This window comes from Pongo abelii, chromosome 4 (assembly GCF_028885655.2).
Source record: "Pongo abelii isolate AG06213 chromosome 4, NHGRI_mPonAbe1-v2.0_pri, whole genome shotgun sequence".
In the NCBI taxonomy this organism is placed as follows: domain Eukaryota; kingdom Metazoa; phylum Chordata; class Mammalia; order Primates; family Hominidae; genus Pongo; species Pongo abelii.
The window spans coordinates 151,111,457-151,133,080 of NC_071989.2; the positions used below are offsets into that span (position 1 = coordinate 151,111,457).

General features: G+C 40.3%; 1 long non-coding RNA gene across 1 annotated transcript in view; it reads right to left on the reverse strand.

Annotated features, from left to right (window-relative positions):
• The window catches only part of LOC129059557 (uncharacterized), a 35,574-nt gene extending 14,385 nt beyond the window's left edge, over positions 1-21,189 (reverse strand). Inside the window, exons 1-2 of the long non-coding RNA XR_008525525.2 lie at positions 20,974-21,189; positions 13,483-13,704 (exon numbers count right to left, since the gene is read on the reverse strand). This is a non-coding gene — a long non-coding RNA (uncharacterized LOC129059557). The remainder of the gene's footprint in view (positions 1-13,482; positions 13,705-20,973) is intronic.
• Between the last annotated feature and the right edge of the window lie 435 nt (positions 21,190-21,624).

Consider the following 21,624-nt stretch of genomic DNA (forward strand, 5'->3'; position numbering starts at 1 on the left):
CAAAATCTAAATAGTTTCCAATAGTAATGGCTCTTTCCAACACACACAAGTAAATATGAGCTATTTTTTATTTGGATAATGTTTTGTTTGGATAATGTCCTCCAGTGAAAGAAAGTCAATATGCTTCAAGCCTGGGAGATATTAAGCTGAAAGCTTGGTTATAAATGCAAATAAAGCTGGGTGCAGTGGCTCATGCCTATAATCTCAACACTTTGGGAGGCCAAGGTGGGCAGATCGCCTGAGCCCAGGCATTCAAGACCAGCTTGGGCAATATGGCAAAACCCCATCTCTACAAAATAATAATAATAATAATACTTAATAATAATAATTTAAAAAATTGACTGAACATGGTGGCACATGCTCATAGTCCCAGCCACTTAGGAAGCTGAGGTGGGAGGATTCCTTGAGTCCAGGAGTTCGAGGCTACAGTGAGCTATGATTGCACCACTACACTCCAGCCTGTGTCACAGAGTGAGACTCTGTGTTTAAAAAAAAAAGAAGAAAAGAAAGGAGAATGGGTCCTGGATAGGCAGCTAACAACTCTGTCACAGAATAAGGGTCAAGGAAAATTCTTTTGAGGAAGTGACATCTAAGCTACGACTTAAAAATAAAGAAGAGTTACCTATGCTACCAGTGGGAGAGGCATTCCAGGAAGAGGGAAGAGCAATACATGAAGGAGGGAAAGGAGGGGAGGAGAAGAGAGTGCAGCTTCCCAGTTGTGCATCCCATACTAAGCAGCATGAGATGATTCTGGCCCCTTCCTGGCTTCCCATAGAGAGGCACAAGGACTGCTGTCAAATAATAAAAGAGCAGGAATATTAAGTGACTGTTCTCAGAAAGAGAAGATTATGTATCACTGTTTCTCTATGACTCATCCCTTCCCACATATCTTCAATTTTGAGCATTTAGTCCTTTTTCCACTGGAAGTATGAAATGGTGGTCCCTCTTCCTGCCAAACTCCTCATCAGCTTTGTTTTGGACATTGGCAAAAAGAAATCCTGTTTCCTGTCTTTTGTTTCCTGGCTGTAGCCTCTGGTTCCACCCCCTTCTTGGTCTCACAGTGTCTATTTCCGCCTCAGGCCCCAGAGTTTCTAACAAACCCGTAGATCAGTTTTCTCTTCCATAGTTACTAGTTACACAGAATTATCAAAGAGGAAAATAACTTTTCTTCACCCCAGGGATTTTTTCTCCTTGGATCACTTTGTTTAGTTTTTTTCTTAGGTTAAGTTCCCAGGCTCTCCTCTGCAAAGGCAGGAAGAAATTAGCAGGTGTCGGGGGCCCGATTCTCCCCGGGAACATACTGGAGCTGTACTGGTGTCAGACCAGAAATGATGTAATCAAGTCACTGGCAACAGAATGAAGACAAGGAAAACTCCAGGGTTTATATCTTGGGTGTGGAGATTGAGATATAATACTATGGCCAGGAGGGGGAGTAAAGTGGGCCTCCTTGCAAAGAACAGTTTTTGAGTTTGCATAATTTTTCCCGCTTCTAGGCTGGTTGACCTTAAGCAAGTTACTTGACCACTTTAAGGTTTGGTTTTTTGATCTGTAAAAAAGGAAATGACAGTACCTACCGATGATGTATCTATCCACTTGACTGGGCTAAGGCATACCCAAATAGCTGGCAGAACATTATTTCTGGGTGTGTCTGTTAGGATATTTCTGGAAGAGATCAGCATTTACATCAGTAGACTGAGGCAAGAAGATTCACCCTCATCAATGTGGGCAGGCATCGTCCAATCTGAATAGAACGACAGGGCAGAGGAAGGGTGAATTTGCTCTCTGCTGAAACTGGGACATCCATCTTCTCCTGCCTTTGTACATTAATGCTCTTGATTCTCAGGCTTTTGGACTCTGAGACTGACACCAGAAAGCCTCTTCACCCTCCAGCTTCTCTGGCCTTGGGCCTCACACTCTGAGTTACACTATGAGCTCCTGCTCCCGTTTCTCAGGCCTTTAAACTCAGACTGAATTATAGCACCAGCTTTCCTGGTTCTCCAGCTTGCAGACATCATACTGTAGAACTTCTCATCCTCCGTAACTGCGTGAGCCAATTCTATAATAAATCTCCTCATGTATCTCTATATATATCCTATTGGGTCTGTTTCTCTGGAGAACTCTAATAATATACTACCTAATCAAATTGTTGTGAGGATTAAATAAAATGATACATGTCATAGTGCCAAATAGCAAGCCCGCAACAAATGGCCATTATCTTTATTACTAGTGGGATTTAGATCATGTGTTTCTTACTAAAATAATAAATAATATTTATTGTTCATTTCAGTTATGAAAAGAAAATATTTGGAAGATCACTGATTCCTTCATGGAGAGGCTGGCTTGGGAATAGATGACGTGTCAAAGATTGGCATCAACCTTGAGTGCTTCTTCTATGTGGACTTGAGATACAGATAAAAAAAGAAAAAAAAAAAAACCTCCCTAGAGTGAGGGCTACTTGGGATACATGCTATATCCCAAGGAGTTCTCAGTTTGAGGTCAGCCCCAGCTCTACAACTCACCAGGAGAGTGCGTGAGGATAAGGGAGAGACAGCCTGCTATGGTTCTCTTCAGGGTGACAATGACACCTGTTGACAGATGAGAATTCCAGCCAGGAACACAGATTTAGGAATCATGTTTCTCACTCTCATGATGACATAGAAGAGATGCCTCTGAATCTTTCTGCCAGTGTGTTAAAGCTATTCTGATATTGACTGTAGTTCTGAGCTTTGTCTCTATCCCACTAAACCACTAACTTCTGGAAATTAATTGTAGACCAAGATGAGAGGACTCTGTGTGTGGCTCCGTGAGTATGTCTGTTATACATGTCAACTGCATTTATATATATTCTATATCTGTTAGGAAAGGCTAGGCTATGCTGCAGAAATGAATAGCCCTAAAATCTCAGTGGCTTACGATGACATAAAGTTATTTTGCTCACGCTGCATGCCCAGATCAATACCAGCTGTCCCTGGCAAAGAGAAGGGGGATACAGAAAGTTGTATTCTGATTCTTATAAACTACTGCCCATATTCCGATAGCTCAAACAGATCCTTAGCCACACCTAACATTAGGAAAGAGTTCTCTCATCAGTGTTAGAATTTTTCTAATTCAAATGGATCTACCTGTAGTCAGTGGGATCTAACTGATGTCTTGAACCTTTGAAATTATCTGGCTTGAAACTGTGGAGTACTGACCAGTGATCTAGTGAAAACAAGACAGGATGGGGATTTTAAAATGCCTGCTAAGAATCTCTTTTAAGAAAGGAGTGATGTTTCATCTGCTCGCTATGTTCAAAATCAAACCTGTTTCATGCTTTATATTTAAGTCTTAAAATAGATACAGAAAGTTTGGACAATAGAACAGTCAAGATGCAGTAGCAAGGCTGATTTTTAAAATAAACGGTTAAAATAATCTTTGTAAGAATAATAGAATTATAGTATTTTGAATTTTTCCAAGGCAGAGATCAGGACAGATGTTTCATTCGTATGTCTGTATCACTTCATTGCCTTAGTTCAGATTAATTTTGCTTACAATTTGGAAGTTGATAAAGTAATCCACTTAGTTGAAGGATGACTTCACATCACACCTGCCAGTTAAAACACCAGGAACACACTGGACTTTTCAACTGTTTTGAATGAAATGTGCAAGTGAAGCCAGCAGAAATATCACTGTAAGTCACTATTTACTGACTGCCTCGCATGTGCCGGCACTGGTTTAAGCACATTAAACACATAATCATTTACCATCTTCCCAGCAAGAGACAAGGCTGCTAAGGCTTTGAGAGCTACCATGTTCTGCTCAAGGTCACATGGCTGACACATGTCAAAGCCAAAGCCTAATCTCAGGTTTATCTGAATCCAAAGGTCAAATTCAGAACTAAATAGCAGTGAATGAATGAGACTGACTCCACTGAGGGAACCTCACAGATTTGGAGGAAGATTTTGACTGTATATGTGCTTATTTGACTGTTTTCCATTCGAGGAACTGAGACATGAAAAGAGTTCACTCAAGGATATGTTGTGAGTCTTATGTCAACCAAAAATTATCTCTAGTTATTCTCTCCGAAAATGATAAAATAACATTATGTTCCCAGTCCTTGATGGAGAGCTTGATACCTGGATTTGAGCTCTCTGAGAGCTTACTGGCCCTGGAAAAAGTATGACTGGTACTTGAGCCTTTTAGCTTATACTTCCCAATCAGATTTTTTGAAACTTCTGTTCCTCATAAACTCAAGCCAAAGCATGACTATGCATAGAAGATGCAACAGCTCTTCAGGAAGGGAAATCGCTGCCCAGGATTCCAAGTTTGAAATCATCCAATGCTATTTAAAGGCTTGGCCAAACTTCAAAGTTGGTTGAATTCACTAGGGGTAACCTGGAATTTCTGTTTCCCAGAAAGGGATTTCTTGACATTTTCTCCTAACCTTGTGATGGTCCCTTATTCTGAGGACCCTACAGGATATTCATTGATTCTATAAGGATTTTTTGAGAACCTCCTCTGTGCTAGGCATGTGCTGGTAATATTGTGGTGGACAGAACATAGTGTTTGCCCTAAAGGAGCTTATAGTCTAGTCAGGAATATAGAACGTGACATGGGCAATGAGTTCAGTTGTCATTTTTTTTTGAGCTACAATGCCACATTTAATATTCTTTCCAGTGATGCCTTGGACTAAGCAGGTACTTTCAATTTAAGGCAATGGGTCACAGTGTAAGGAAGACTTGGGGACATATAGGGGCACACAGGTAATAAGTGATTGGTCATGTTGCACATTAGCCCTATTACTTAACCTCACTGAGCTTCCAGTTTCCCCTCTGTAAAATGGGGATAATAATACTGGCTTTGAAGGGCACTGTAAGGATTAAATGAGGTAATACGTGTCAAACATCTATCATTGTGCCTGGTTCACAGGAAGTGCTCATAACTGTTAACACAGCCAATAAAAGTGAGCAATAGTGAGGATGTCAGTAACAATAAGAAAGAGTAAAAACTGTAACCATGAGATGGGGGTAGAAATCAAATACAGGCTGATGAGAGAAAAGGGTTCAATCACTAAAGCTATTTTCTCTGCAATAGTCACTCCTTAAAATGTGTATTTGGATGCAATTTCCAGCCTTTACAAAAATACATAAAGAGTCAACTTTCTATTAAATTTCTATGTAAAGGGCAGATATAGCTGAATGGGAGCTGGTTTAAACTGAGCCCAAACTTTTTTCCCTTTTCTTTTTTCTCTTGTCCTTTCCTTCCCTGGGTCCAGAACAATAAGCTTTGTTTAGAGGAAGAGTATTTACCCAAGGCCTGTTTCCACTTAAGATATTTCAGCAGGACAGTGAATAACCTCTTATCCTATTGAGAAATTTTCACTGTCTGGAATTACTGGAACAAAGATGTCATTATTAAAACAAACTTTTGACCTTCTATAGAACGGTCACTTTAGCTACAAGATAATCATTCACAATGGCTTTATAAGAATGGAAGCTATGACATCATTATTATATACAACACTCTATCAAAGATCTTTATTGTGAGAATCAGTTAGAATTCTTTGGTGGCAAGCAACAGAACTAACTCTGGCTCACTTAAGCAAAAGAAACAATTTATTCCAAGGCTATCAGGGTTGCTTACAGATCTGAGGGAAAGGCTGAAAAACCAGGTTTCTGAGAGCACAGGAACCAGGGCAACAGCTTAGGAAGCAGAAACTAACAGATTTTTGGGGTCACCCATACCAGATGAATCAACTTCATTTATTTTGTCTCTGCTTCGGCTCTCTCAGTATTTAATTTCCTGGGAGAGAAAATCTGGTTGGCCAAACTTGGGTCTTGGGCCCAGGGGGCAGCCAGGGGGCAGCAGAGCACCTTGACTGACAGTCCTACAAAGCCTTCCTACAGTGAGTGAGGGGCAAGTAGTTCCTCGAGGAAACTGAGGCATGGCCACCCGAAGTGGGACTAGATCATGGGAAGGTATCAATACTTTCATACTACAGCAAGCTTCTAGGGCAGAGAAGTCATGGAGGAATCATCACTTTACTTAAAGGGACAACTGAGGAACTGAATTAAAGTGGTTTGCCCAGGAGCCACAGGTAGTGGCAGAAAGGAAATGTGCTGACGCCTACCAGCCAAATGGGAATTTCCCTTATTCCATCCAGTCGGCTAAAGCAGTGGTTCAGAGACTTGGCAGTGCATCAGAATTACCTGTGGAGCTTGTTAAAAATAGAGAAGCTAGGTTTGGCACAGGGCTGGGGCATCTGTATTTTTAATAAGCTTCTTGTCTGATTCTGCTTACAACCAACTTGGAGGCCCACTACGTCATCAAATTTCCATAGGATCTGATATAGGAAAATAACATTGCAGAAATAAAAATGGGATAAGGTATGATACAGTTTGAATATTTGTCTCCACCAAATCTCATGTTGAAATGTGATCCCCCAATGTTGGAGGTACGGCCTAATGGGAAGTGTTTGGGTCACGGAGGCAAATCCCTCATGAATGGCTTGGTGCCCTCCTTGCCATAATGAGTGAGTTCTCACTCTATTAGTTCATGCGAGAGCTGGTTGTTTAAAACACCTGGTGCCTCTCCTCCATCTCGCCTGCTTCTTCTCTCACCATATGACTCATCATCTCTCCTTTCACCTTCCTCCATGAGTAAAAGCTTCCTAAAGTCCTGACCAGAAACAAATGCTGGTGCCATGCTTTTTGTACAGCCTTCAGAACCATGAGCCACATAAACTTTTCTTTATAAAGTACCCAGTCTTGGGTATTCCTTTATAGCAATGCAAAATGGATGAATGCAGTAATTTTAGGGGAAAGGTTTGGGTTTGTCGATAACATTTTCTGAGGTCCAATTTGTGTTAGCTGACTCCATGGTTTGGGGTTTGAGGGAGCGTGAGGACAGGGAGAGGTCTTTCCCTATTTGTGACAAGCCTGCACCAAGTGGATCAGGCAGGTTAGGCTGTTTCCTAGAAAGCATCTACCGTTGAGCATACTAAGCATTGAGCATATTAAGCATTGAGAAAGGAGCAAGGCTGGGACCCCTCTAGGGTAGTCCTGACTATCTACGGTATTAAAGGGGGAGGATCAGATTATACAGGTAGGGTACCCACGTGCCAAGATCTAGAATACAAAAAAGGGTTGGGAAATAGGCCTGAGCTGGCACAAACAGGAAAAGGATCTGTTACCTTTATCTTGTTTCATCACAGCTGATGAAGACAGGTTAATGCTAAGTCTCTTAACCAACCTGGAGGATGGAGAAGAAGGGAGAGTGCTATTCTTCTTCTAGGAAGCTGCATTCCTCCACTCTTTACCTGGGTACTCCTATCCACCCTTCAGGTCCTTGCTTAAATATTACCTCCTCAGAGAGGCCTTCCTAACGCCCTCATCTCCCAACTCAATCTAAACTAGGGCCCTTGCTGTTCTCTCTGTGGTCATCTGGTCTTTCCCAGAGCCAGATTCATGGACATGCAATATGTACAGTCATTCTGCACTTAGAAGGACTCCATGCTTGGTTTAATGCTCTGCTGTCACCATCCTGAAGTTCTTAATACTTTTTGATCCAGGGGTCCTCCATTTTCATTTTTCACTGGGTTCTGCAGATTATATAGCTGGTCCTGTTCTTTCCCTTTCTTGAACTTAGCACCTTTAATTGCTATTAAATTAGGTGTTAATATTCCTAACATCTAGCTCCATGCCTTCCACTGTCATACAGGCTTGATAAACATTGCTTAACCTTTTCAAATTATGGTTATTTGACTACTTTTGACTTATAAAAAAGCATATTCATATGATTAAACCTAAACTATTCTGGATGAATGAATAGATGAATGAATGAATGATGGCAGGAAGAAAGATACTTTGGACAAGTGCATTGTTGACCCAATATCCACTCACCTACTTCCTTTCTAATAGAACCTAAATTATGATCAGGTGTCCATCCCTTCCCCAGTGACTCGGGGGAGGTGACCCAATTCCCAATTCCAAGGTAGATCCTGATTAGCCTACATTTTCTTTTTCTTAAAAATAGTCTTCTCTCTCTGGACATTGTCAGGTTTGAATGTGACTCCCAGGACTACTAAAGTCATCTTGCTATCGGTCTAACAATTAAATGAACCAAAGCGAAAAGTAGCACCAAGGAAATTGCATAAAAGTGGTAGCAATATGCATAAATAAAAGCAGTATTCTAGATGGCCCTTGCTGTACCCTGAGCTTCTTCTTATGTGAGATAATAGGATTTCTGTATTGTTTCTTCTGGTTGTCTATTGCTATAGAACAGTTACCACAACATGGAGTGGCTTAAAACAGCATCCATGTTATTAAATTTCATAATTTTGTAGGCCAGGAAGCCAGGAAGGACTTACTTAGGTAATTCTTCTATTCTATGTATCATTGACTGAGGTCCCTTAGTGATATTCAGTTGGCTGATGGACTGGTCTTTAGAGTCCACATATTTGGCACCTTGGCAATGCTGGCTGGAAGTGGAGGCTCAGCTGGGACCTTTAACCAGAACACACATAGATGACCTCTTCAACATGGCCACCTCAAGGTACTCAGACTTCTTCCCCAGGGTGAAGGGCTTCCAGAGAGAGTATTCCAAGAGACAGGAAGTAGAAGCCTTCAGTCTCTTAAGGCCAGAGCCTAGACCGGCACAGCATCACTTCTGTCATATTCTATGGGTCAGAGCAGTCACAAAGTCCATTGAGATTCAAGGGGAGAGGACATAGTTTACCTCTTGATGGGAAAATGATCATTTTATGGCTATTTTAATGCTTCACATTATTTAAGTCAATTGGACACTGATTTTCTGTTATTTATAGGCTAAAGAATTCAAGAATTCCTGAGGAATTCAAGGAACTGAAGGTTCTCTCAAGCTTGGGAAGATATTTCTTCCTGTTCCCCTAAAACAGAAGTCTGTACACTTTTTCTGTGAAGGGCTAGATAGTAAATATTTCGGGTTTACAGGCCACACGGTCTCTTTTGCAACCACTCAACTCTGCCAATGAGGCATGAAAAACAGCTATGGAAAATAAATAAATGAATGGGTATGTGTATGTTCCAATAAAAATTTTCTTTATGGTCACTGAAATTTGAATTTCACATAATTTTCACACGTCACAAATTGTTTTGTTTTTCATCCATTTAGAAGTGTAAAAATCATTCTTAGCTGTGGGCTGTCCAAAAAAAAAAAAAAAAAAAAAAAAAATGCAGGCCAGGTCCCTCTGTTATTTCTTGGGCTGTATTTTACCAACCCCTACTCTAACATGTCAAGCCAGCTTCAGGCTCAGGACTTTGCACCTGCTGCCTCCTGGAATGCTCTTCTGGGTGGGTCTCCATGTGGTTTGTACATTCTCTTCACTGGGTTTTATCTCAAATATTACCTCTTCAGAATAGTCTTCTCTGATCACTCTATCTAAAATAGTACCCTTACTCTGAAACACATTATCTCCTTGTATTTTCTTTTCTTTTCCTTTTTTTTGAGACAGAGTCTCACCCTGTTTTCCAGGCTGGAGTGCAGAGGCACAATCACAGCTCACTGCAACCTCCGCCTCCCAGGTTCAAGTGATTCTCCTGCCTCAGCCTCCTGATAGCTGGGATTACAGGCGCCTGACATTATGCCTGGCTAATTTTTGTATTTTTAGTAGAGATACATGTTGGCCAGGCTGGTCTTGAACTCCTGACCTCAGGTCATCCACCCGCCTCAGCTTCCCAAAGGGCTGGGATTACAGGCATGAGGCACTGTGCCTAGCCTCTCCTTGTATTTTCTTGATAGCATGTCTAACTGTCAGAAATTTTGCTCATTTATTTATTTACATATTTGCTGCTTTTTCTCCACCCTCACTAGATTCTAATATGAATGAAGCAGGGATCATGTCTGTCTTATTTCCTTCTGTGATCGCATTATCTAGCACGGTGCCTGGCATGTAATAGATGCTCAAGTAAATATTGGTTGAATCAATAATGGTTACAATTCAATTCACTAGGGCTTGAGAAGAACATAAAAGGCTACTCCATTTATACTCATTGAATGAAAGAAAGATAATAAAAGCAGAGGAAGGAGATCAAGTCATCACCTTTACTCAGAGGAGCTTTTGTCCCTCTGTTATTTCTGTGTGTTTCAGGGAAAGCTGAAGGAAAAATTCTTCTCCTCTTATATAATTTTGAAGATAGTTATTTTTCTCTCTTGGCAGATATGAATGACTTATCGTGCCTGTCCAGAGGCAGGGAAAGGAGAAACAATCCTATTTGAGAAGGGAAGATATCACTGCAGTGGTTGTGAAATCGTGTTTGGAAGCTAGATTGCTCTAGACCACTAAGGTATGATTTCACAGAAATTCCCAAGATCCCTGCAGGGGAAATAACAAAGGTCCTGGGTGTCATGGCAACAATAGAGATGACAGAATTGAGAATAATATTAGGCTAAACCTGTCCTGGGAGGCAGGGAGGAAAAGCAGCAGCAAGTACAACATTTGGGACAGAGAGCTTGAGCTTGAACAGAATGTACCGGTGCTGTTGGGTGGCAGCCAGGCCCAGCAATTTAGCATTGGGCTTTCTAAGCCTGGGGACAGAAGTGGCTTCCATCCAGTCCTGCCTCTACTTACTAAAACAAACAGATTGGCAAAGGAGAAAGAGACTGTTCTAGGTGAATATAATAAACAGGAAGTGTCCATGGGAAACAGTGAGGTCCACAGCTTAGGCTGTGAGTTCAGTGAATTCAGCTTAGGAACCGAGCACTGACACAAATCACAAAGTAATGGAGAGTGGGCCTGATACAGAAGGTAACAAGGGGCTGACCTGAAAATGTTGAGCACAGTGTGGAAGGCACAATAGGCTAGCTGGGAAGAAGCATGAACTTGGACACTTGAGTCCCTGTTGGTAGATGAGGCAGAGAAAATAGAGATCAAATGATGTCTATAACCTGGACTGACTGGTTGCAAGTAGTGGAAAAGCTAAAAAAAAAAATTGACCAAACCTTAAAAGGGGCATTTATAGGCTCACATATCTGAGGAGTATGGCAATATGCTAGCTTTAGGGATGATCAGAGAGAGGATCTTGAAGACTGTCTTCAGTCTTTGGTCTCTCTCCCTTTCTTCATCTCTCAGCTCATCTTTCCTCTGTGTTTGCTTCATTCTGAGTCTTTCCCCATGATGCCCAGTGTGCTATGGGAGCAGTGGTCCACATCAGCTCTGGGTGTATATCCATCCAGCTTCAAGTTCAGCTAAGAGTACTTTTGGCCTGGTTGTTCTAACAAGTCCAAGAATTCTATCTCATTGCCTCTAACTGGGTCATAAGTTCATTCCTGAGCCAGTCACTGGGCCCACGGGTTTGCAGTGTTTCATTGGTCATCTCTGGGCTGCATGCCTTTGCCTGAAGCCAAGTGGACTCAGCTTTACCAAAATCACTTGGACTAGGAATCAGAGAGAAGTGGTTCTTCAAGAAAAACTTGGTACTATTTATATCAGAATTGGGTATGGATACTGGATAGGCAAAAACAAATCAAATTAAAACAAATGAAAAATAGATGTTTGCAACCAGTAATCATCACACTCACATAGAATTGACGAGAAGCCACAATCTCTCTCATCAGTACCTGAATATAATTCTAAATGTTATAACCCAATCTTAGACATTCAGTTGTTTTTACACTGACAAAGCTGCATGCTCTGGTCTAAATTAGCTTCAGGGAGTTAATACCAAGAATAGAAAATAATCATCATAAATGAGGAAAAAAGTATCTGCAATTATTTAAAACAAAAATGCACAATAGCATAAACTTGGAATTAAAATTGGTAACTAGAAATGCAATTAACTATTGCTCAAATAACCCTTGAATTAGAAGATTAGAAAGCTCTAGAAAAAAGAGCTTTTTTATATTTTCCATTTAGAGACCTACTTAACTCTTATTTTCCATTTAGAGACCTACTTAACTCTTATTTATTTATTTATTTATTTATGGCAGAGTCTTGCCTTGTCACCCAGGCCGGAGTGCAGTGGCATGATCTCAGCTCACTGTAACCTCTGCCTCCTGAGTTCAAGCGATTCTCCTGCCTTAGCCTCCCGAGCAGCTGGGACTACAGGTGTGCGCCACCACGCCCAGCTAATTTTTGTATTTTTAGTAGAGATGGGGTTTCACCATATTGGCCAGGCTGGTCTCAAACTCCTGACCTCGTGATCCACCCGCCTCGGCCTCCCAAAGTGCTGGGATTACAGGCATGAGCCACTGTGCCTGGTCTCTTTTTTTATTTTTTACTTTTATTTTGAGATAGGGCCTCACTGTGTCGCCCAGGCTGGAGTGCAGTAATGCAATCATTGCTCACTGCAGCCTTGACCTCCCTAGGCTCAGGTGATCCTCCCACCTCAGTCTCCTGAGTAGCTGGGACTACAGGCATGTTCCACCATGCCTGGCTAATTTTTGTATTTTTTGTAGAGACAGGGCTTCACCATGTTGCCCAGGGTGGTCTCAAACTCCTGGGCTTAAGTAATCTGCCTGCCCTGGCCCTCCAAAGTGCTGGGATTACAGGCATGAGCTACCGCACCCGGCCTTCACTTTCAATTTAGGATTAATTCATGAAGAAATGTTAACATGGGAGAAGGCTCAGAATTTTACAAGCCCTTATGATACCTGAAGAAGTGTGGTGGTGTCCTTGGCTCCTATGCCTATCTCACTTTATCCCCATGACACCACCTTTCTGACCACTCCCTTTCTGCCTCCTTTACCTGAAGCATTGTGTTTCTGGAGTTTCATCTTTGGTTTCCAGCTCTTCTCTTTTTATACACTCTTGCAGAATAACTCTTCCTTTACTCTTTTCAACAGGCACCCACTGAGAGCCTCCCTTGTCCCAGGTACTGGGCAAACCATCCTCATAGGTTAACTCCTGAATATCCGTGTGCCAATGATACCCAACTCTCTAAAGTCTAGACTCTCCCTCCAAATGCACACTTGGAAATTCATGTAGAGTTCCTTTATAGGTACTTTTTGAATGGATAAATAGAATGCTTCTCCCTTAGTGATTCAAGTTTAGCATACCTAAAAATGAAATCCTCTTCCTTCCTGATTCTATCTGTATTTGTATTAATACTTGATAATACCCTCCAGGATTGAAACTTCAGGATTGTCCTTGCCTCCTCCCTCTACCCTCCCTAACATAAAGTCCCACTGATTTTTGACTCAATATTTCTAAATCTGTCCTCTTATCCCCCATCTTCACTCCTCCTTCCCTAATTCAGACCTGTATCACCTTTTATTTAAATGCTGGTCTCCCTCCCTCCAAGTGTATCCATGTGTCAATCACATTCTCCTGCTTCAGTGGCTCTCTATTGCCTATTACACTCTTTAATATGCTAAATAAAGTTCCCTGTATCCTGCCCTCTGCTCCACTTCCAGCTTTACCTCTAGAGTGACCTGCTTCAAATGTCTGTAGTTTTCTGCACACCTTACACAGATTCATGCCACTGTGGCTTTGTGCATGCTCTACCCTCTGTCTGGAATATATCTCACCCCAAGCGTTAACTGAGATGCAGTTCCTCTAGAGTGCCTTGTTGGCACTCTTCAGGCTGAGCTGAGTGCCCTTGCGTTGGCTCCCATAGCACACTGGGCATCCCTCTCTCATTGCACTGTGAAGTTCAGGTCCTCTGGCTGTCACTCAGACTCCCTTGTGAGTTCCTTGAAGGTGTGGGCATGTCTTGTTCATCCTTGGCTCCCCAGTGCCTAGTCCAGCACCTGAAGCATAGTAAGATTTCAATAAATGTCTGGTGAGTAAAAGAACAGTTATCATTGTAGATCTATGTTTCTTCTTAAGTGCTTATGATTCTTCTTATAATTATAGGTCTGTGTCTCCTCTTGGTCTTCACAGCTCTTGTCATGTGACAAAGAAACTTCCTAAAATACTAAAAGCTAAAGGAGATTGTTATCTAAGCTTGAGATGGAAGGTTGCCAGCAGAAACGTGGAGGTAATCTAATTTGCATTTTCTGGGCCAAAGGATTAATTCTAGAGGCCAAAACGAATACTACAGAACCTAAAATACGTACTAGTTTGATACAATGGATTAGAAGAATGACTAACAAAAAAATAAGATCCTATTTCTCTAGTTTAAACCATTTATTTACTTATAGTCAGTTTTTCTAAGCCTTATCTGGAATTGTCAAACTAATATTTTCTAAATTAATTTTAAATCCATATGGAATGTCAACTAGTCTTTGTACTGCATTCTGAGTATAAAATGAACAAGCACAGTATTCACCCTGCAGAAGGCATTCAGCAAATGATTATTGACTTTACATTTTCCTATTGAAATATACAGAATATTTCACCAAAACAGTATTATTCATTAATTCAGTCAATAAATTTTTTGAGTACTTGTTATGTGTGAGGCACTGTTCTAGGCCCAGGGGATATAGCACTAAACAAAGGACTTTTCTGTCTAAAAGAGCCCACTCCCACTCTCTTACCCTGCTGTCATGGGGTTTTCATTCTATTGTGAAGAAAATAACAATAAATCATGCAAAAAGTATACATCACCAACAACCACGATAAGGATTGTGGCGAAAAATAAAATAGGGTGAGGGTGTGTGTGTGTGTGTGTGTGTGTGTGTGTGTGCTATTTTGGATGGGGAAGGTAGGGGAAGCCTATCTGAAAAGATGATATCGGAATAGAGACTTGAAGGAAGAAAAAGAATGTCATGTTGATATCTATGAAAAAAGAATTATAGGCAGAGAAAACAGCAAGTGTAAAGGCCTTGAGGGAAGAGAGTAGGTATGCCTTGTTTGAAGAATGTCAAGAAGGCCAGGTAGCTGGGACAGAGTGGGCAGAGGGAGAAGGGCAGGACATGAGCTGAAAAGAGTATCTGTGGGTCAGATCGTGGTTTCGTTTTTACTCTGGTAAGATGGAAACCACTGGAAGGTTGTGATCAGAGGTGTGACATGCTATCTTCTATGTTCGCTCTAAAGGATCACAGCCAGTTGCCTGGGATTGACCATAGGGAGTGGCAGGGGCAGAAAGCAAAAGACCAGTTGCAATTATCCAGGTAAAAGATGCAGGCTGTTGCAATAATCCAGGTAAAGAATGTTTGGTGGCTTGAACCAGGGTGGCAGCAGAATAGGTGGAAAAGTAGTCAGAAAATAGGTATCTGTCAGAGACTCAGTCAAAAAGATTTGCTGATGACTGGGCATGAATTGTGAGGGGGGGAAATGGTGGCTCCAAGATTTTGTCTTGAACAACTACAAGGATGGGTTTAGTGGGGTTTGGGGAGAAAAATCAAGATTTTGGAGGTGAGAGGGAGGGATTTTAATTCTGGTCTCCCTTTAAATTTGAGATGCCTATTCAGATATACAAGTAGAATGTTGAGCAATCAATTGTGTACACCTGTCTGAGCTCAGGAGTGAGGTCAAAGCCGGGCTACACATTGGAAGTTGTTAGTGTGCTGACGGTGTTAAAAGCTACGGAGTATTCAAAGTTGGGGTCACCTAGGAGGTGTGTTTGCATAGAGATTTGAGAACTGGCCTGGAGTATTCTAATGTTTAGAGATTGGGAAAATGAGGAAGAATCAGAAAAGGAAACTGAGAAAGAGGGATCAGTGAGCTAGAAGGAGATCCAAGAGAAAGTGAGTGGGTGGAGACCCAGAGGCCAAGTGAAGAAAGATTTTTATGCCTGAAGTAAGGAACAACCCACCAAGTTCCCATTTACCCCAGGTCTCAGTGGATGGTGTACATCCACATCTATATGTGTGTAAAAATGTTTTTTCTTTATTCTTTTTGGCCTGGGGTTACCCAACTGCCATATATTCCCTTTGTTCCTTCCCCTAGAAACTCTGAGTCCATGTGGTCAAAGACTTCGGTACTAGGCCTGTGTGGTTATGAGTTCATATTTCTCTTTTCCTCTTATAAACAGCTATAAGATCAGATCAGTTCACCTTTTGTTTACAGTTCTAAGGAGAATTTGAAGCACTGAGCATATGCCAGGGTTGTCCATTCATAAAATCACTCATTTATTCATTTGCTGTGTAGTTACTGGGAATTTGCAATGTGCAGGCACTGTTCTAGAAGCTGATGATATAGCCATGAAGCAGATAGACCCAACATGAGATCTGCCAACAGGGAACTTACATTCTAGTGAACTAAGAGGGAATTACTTTCAACTGGGAGGGCAGGGAAGTATCTCTGAAGGGCTAGATTCTGCTGTCTCCAAAGTAACCAGCTCATCTGTTCCTTTTTTAGAATCCTGAATTGAGTCTGTGTTCCCAGTTCCTAGAAACCCTCAAGGTTATTGGTTTCCTCCTCGCTTAATAGAACAATGGAAGAAATTTACCTCCAGTTCTATCTTCACATGAGCAACTATTTACAATTTACAACATTACTCTGAAAATCAATTCTTTTCAAGTTTTATCTAACACCCACCAGAAGAAACAGAAGATTATGAAAATGGAATTTGTCAAAGTTCCTCTCCCAACAATATGATATTTAATTTTGCTAACATTTTTTTTGAACACTTACTATATTGCAGACAATGGTATAAGTAAAGCATTTTATGTGCATCTTATCATGTCATCATCACACAGCCCTGTGAGGTAGATACTATTATTATTAACCACATTTCACACTCAAAAAGACTGAGCCTTAGAGAGACTAATTGTCCAAGGTCACACAGCCATGAAGTGGCAGAGCTGTGGTTAAAACCTATGTCTGTCTGATGTTTAAGATTTTGCTGTTAGCATTACTTTGAAATGACAATATGAGGGCATTTTATGTATTTTTTCCCCCAATATGATCTGCAGAAACTATGTATTTTAAGTACTACATTTCTTTTATTTACCAAATTATTGTCAGATAAGAAACTGAAATAAAAGTTTACAGGGTCTAGGATTCCTCCATAATGAATGAACTTTGGGGTATTTCAGTGAGAAATTGGCTTTAATGTGATCAAATTCCATCCTACAATGAAAGTGTGTTAGTTTGTGGTTTCAAGTTTAAAAACAGCACTATATTGTCTTCCAGAAATATATAAATAGAAATTCAAGAAGTATTTCAATGAATACAGATAAAATTAGTTTTGTAAGAACATCAAATATGTGGGTTTCATTTCTTAGCTCGGTTTAGAAACTGTAATTTCAATTTTTTTTTAGCAGCTGTGGTAAATTTTGAGATTTGAAATTTCATATAATATAAATCCTCATTTATTGAGCATTTAAATTATATGCCCAACAATTTACTGTGTACATTACTTCACTTGTTCTTAACTATAACTCTATAAAATATTATTGTCCTTGATTTACAGATGAAGCTATTGAGACTCAGTTAAGTAACTTGCCTGAAATTCAAAAATGTTAACTGTAGAAGGCAGTATTTGAACCCAGTGTTCAAAACCCCATGCTCTTTTTATTATATGACCTTCTTTCCTGTTCAGTCTTCAGAAGATATATTGTCTTATTAGATTATTCTCATTCTCTAAATAAGGGACCTTGGGCAACTATCTTTTTCTCTGGTATTTTCCCCTGCCTTTAAAACAATGTGATCAAACTGGAAGTTTTTCATGATCTGTCTTGGCCCTAAAGCTCCTTGGTTCTGTAATTCCACGAATAGCCCATTTCAAAGATAATTCTACAGTCATCAGTGGGACTTCTGTTTTTCTCATCCTTTTTTTTTTTTGAAACAGAAAATTGAAACTTTTAAATTAGTTTAGTAAATACATCTACTAGTTTTTTTCTTTTATAATCATGATTATATTATTTGGTCCTTCTTAGTTGCAACATGTTTCCTCACTGTCAATTATAATACTTCTCATCAACAATAACCTGAAGAAATAGATTTGAATTGCTTTCCCTAATTTATAGCTGGAAAACTAGGCTATGCTGGTATCTTAAATTGACTTTCCTGAGGTCATGGGCACTCAGTGCCAAGAAGAGTTGGTACCTACGCATTTGAAATTTCTGGATTTCTGGTCTTACTCTGTACTTAGTCACTCTTTTCTTTCATTTGGCCCAATGGTGGGCAAACTACAGCCTACAGGCCAATTCCAGCCTACCATCTGTTTTTGTATGGTCCATGAACTAAGAATGGTTATCACATTTTAAAATGGTGGGAAAAAAAGACTATTTTGTGACATAAAAATTATATGAAATCCAAATTTCAGTGTCTATAAATTTTGTTGGAATATAGATACCACACTCATTCTTTTATGCACTGTTTTTGGCTGGTTTTCTGCCTCAATAGCAGAGTTGAGTAGGTGCAACCAAGACTGTATGGCCTAGAAAGACTAAAAGTTTGTTATAGAAAAAGTTTGCTGACCAACTCTATTGGTTGCTTACTATTGCTAGGCACTCTGCAAGTCACAGGGAACACAGCAAACTAGACACATGAATGCCTTGGGCTTAAGAAGAGGTTTCTAAACTTTTGAATAAAAAACAAAACAAACAACAAACAAAGTTGGAGGGACATAAAACTTCCAAATATTAATTTTGCCAGTGGGGTTTGTTTGTTTTTTTGTTTGAGATGGAGTCTTGCTCCGTCACCCAGGCTGGAGTGCAATGGTGCGATCTTGGCTCACTGCAACCTCTGCTTCCTGGGTTCGAGCAATTTTCTTGTCTCAGCTTCCAGAGTAGCTGGAATTACAGGCACCTGCCACCACGCTTGGCTAATTTTTTTGTATTTTTAGTAGAGATGGGTCTGGTCTCGAACTCCCGACCTCAGGTGATCCACCCACCTCAGTTTCCCAAAGTGCTGGGATTACAGGCGTAAGCCACCGTGCCCGGCCCCAATGGGTATTTTTTAAAAACACAGTTACTATTTTCACTCATCATTTTATTTAAAAAAGGAGTATGTTAATACAAAAAAGTATATTAATGCCAAATTTATAGGAAGAACATAATCTCAAAAAGCACTGTTTCAAATGGAATATATTAAGCTTCATGAAAAACTTTACATGGTCATTGTTTTTCTCATTTCATTATGGATCAAAGTAAACTTTCTAGACTGGCCTATATCATCAGACCAGCTTTGGGAAGCACAGGAGTAGTTCACATTGTTACTTTTCAGGCAAAACAATCTTTAAAAATGTTTAGTCTTTATAGTGATAGAATGCTTTAGTTTGAGAATTTAACAGCTAGTAGCTTTTTTTTTTTGAGACGGAGTCTCGCTCTGTAGCCCAGGCTGGAGTGCAGTGGCGTGATCTTGGCTCACTGCAACCTCAGCCTCCCGGGTTCATGCCATTCTCCTGCCTCAGCCTCCCGAGTAGCTGGGACTACAGGCGCCTGCCACCACGCCCGGCTAATTTTTTGTATTTTTAGTAGAGACGGGGTTTTACCATGTTAGCCAGGATGGTCTCGATCTCCTGACCTCGTGATCTGCCTGCCTCAGCCTCCCAAAGTGTTGGGATTACAGGCGTGAGCCACTGCGCCCAGCCAACAGCTACTAACTTTTTTAAGTCAAAAATAGAAATATAGTGATGGGAAATTCCAGAAAAGAAATACAAAGGAAAACGGGGAAGTAAAGAAATCTGCCAATATTCACTCTCCCCTAACAGACATTGTATCCCATTCACCCTGTGTTTAGATGAAGGATAATCCATTTTAGCATTGATTTTTCATCCTGGCTTTTCTCCATAGAAGAAAAGAAGATCAGAATACTTTATCTATTGAAATATTGCCCTCTTTACTGGCACTAAGCCACCTTCAACAAACACATACACTCACTAAAAACCACAGCATCATCTCAAAACCAGAGCCATCTAAAGAAATGTGAATTCCCATGGATGAAAAGCCCATCCATCAATAAGGATTTGAAGTTGGGAAGTGATAGTTTCCCACTTGCTTTAGAAAGTTTGCTAATGCTTCATGACAGACTTCCTATTTTGCAATAACTAAAATGACAGAAGATAGAAATTATCGCTTTATCTTATATGTCCTTATTCCTGCAGTCTATGTTAGTGTTTATGTCCTGAATGCATTTTTTTTTTTTTTTTTTTTTTTTGGAGACAGAGTCTCACTCTGTCACACAGGCTGGAGTGCAGTGGTGTGATTCCGGCTCATTGCAACCTCCGCCTCCCAAGTTCAAGCAATTCTCCTGCCTCAGCCTCCTGAGTAGCTGGGATTACAGGCGTGCACCACAACGCCCAGCTAATTTTGTATTTTTAATAGAGAGGGGATTTCACTGTCTTAGCCAGGCTGATCTCGAACTCCCGATCTCAAGTAATCCACCTGCCTCAGCCTCCCAAAGTGCTGGGATTACAGGCGTGAGCCACCACGCCCTCCTGAATGCATTTTATAGAACACTATGCATAGGATGTAATGTTTGGGGGAAAAACAGGATTCTGTGCTCAAAGAACTACAAGAAATACTTGGTTAAGCAAAATCTCAAGGATTACTTAACACAGGATTTCTCAGGATCTATAATATGCTGTTGTCCATTTAAAGCATATACTCATGTATAAGACTCAGAGGCAAGAAAGAGAGCAAGGCACATAGGAATGCTTGAGTTTAGGTTACTGAAGTGAACTAATTTATTTGGTCATTTTAGCACCAACAATTATAGAAGAATAGGCCAATTATTTTTATTGACCCAGATAATTCTGGGTCTCTGTTGAAATTGTCTTTGATAGTTTTCTGGTTTCATATCAGCTTTTGAACAGTTTATTTTTATCAATAGATTGTCCTTTTTCTTAAATACTTTTCCTCATTTAATACATATTCCTGCCCTGTAAATGCAGATATCATCTTTAAATGTTTAAGAAATCATCCTTAAAACTATGATTTTCTAATTTGAAAACTACCTAAAGACCATGGATTAATGCAGCTGCTGAAAATCCAAGAGGAAGTGAAACAATAGGTTTTATAATTAATGCATTATATCAACTAGAGTAGTTTTGACTTTGAGTAACAGGAAACCCCATTAATGTAGCTTAAACAAATAGGTTGCTTTTTCCCTCTTTATGTGATGAGTAGTTGGGAGGTGAGTACTCTGGAGATGGGTGTTGTGGCTCTTGAGTGTCACCAAGCTACCTGGCTCCCTCTGTTTTCCCATCCAGCCATCCTTAGCATGTGGTATTCATCTTCATGACTGCAAGATGGCTGCTGCTGCTCCATGCATTGCATCCATATTCAAGGCAAAAAGAATAGGGAAAGGAAGTAAGCAGAAGGTGTGTGTCAGCAGTTGTCTCTTTATTTAAACACACACACACACACACACACACACACACAAACCTTTCCAAAGCCCCAGCCAACACACTTCCAAGTGTATCTCAGTGGTCAGAAAAGTGGCACATGGCCACCACCAGCTGTGTGAAAACCTAAGAAATTAAATTCTTTAGTTGGGCACATTGGGGTTCTGCTAGAAACGTAACCTAAGTCTGGAGCTAGACTACCTTTTGAGAATCTCAGCTCTGCCACTCATTAGTTTTATGATTTTAGGTGATTCATTTCACTTTCCTCCCCTATAAAGGGAGATAAGATAATAATAGGGTTGCTAAGTATTAATTGAGTTAATATTTTTAAAGTGTTTAAAACTATATCTGGTATACAGTAAATGTTATATAAGCACTTTCAATAAATGAGTAAGGTAAAGAGTGAATATTATGTAGAAAAGTGGTAAGCATGAAATAAATCATGAAAACTGAAAATAAAAGTATTGCTAACATGTAAAACTTGTGTAGA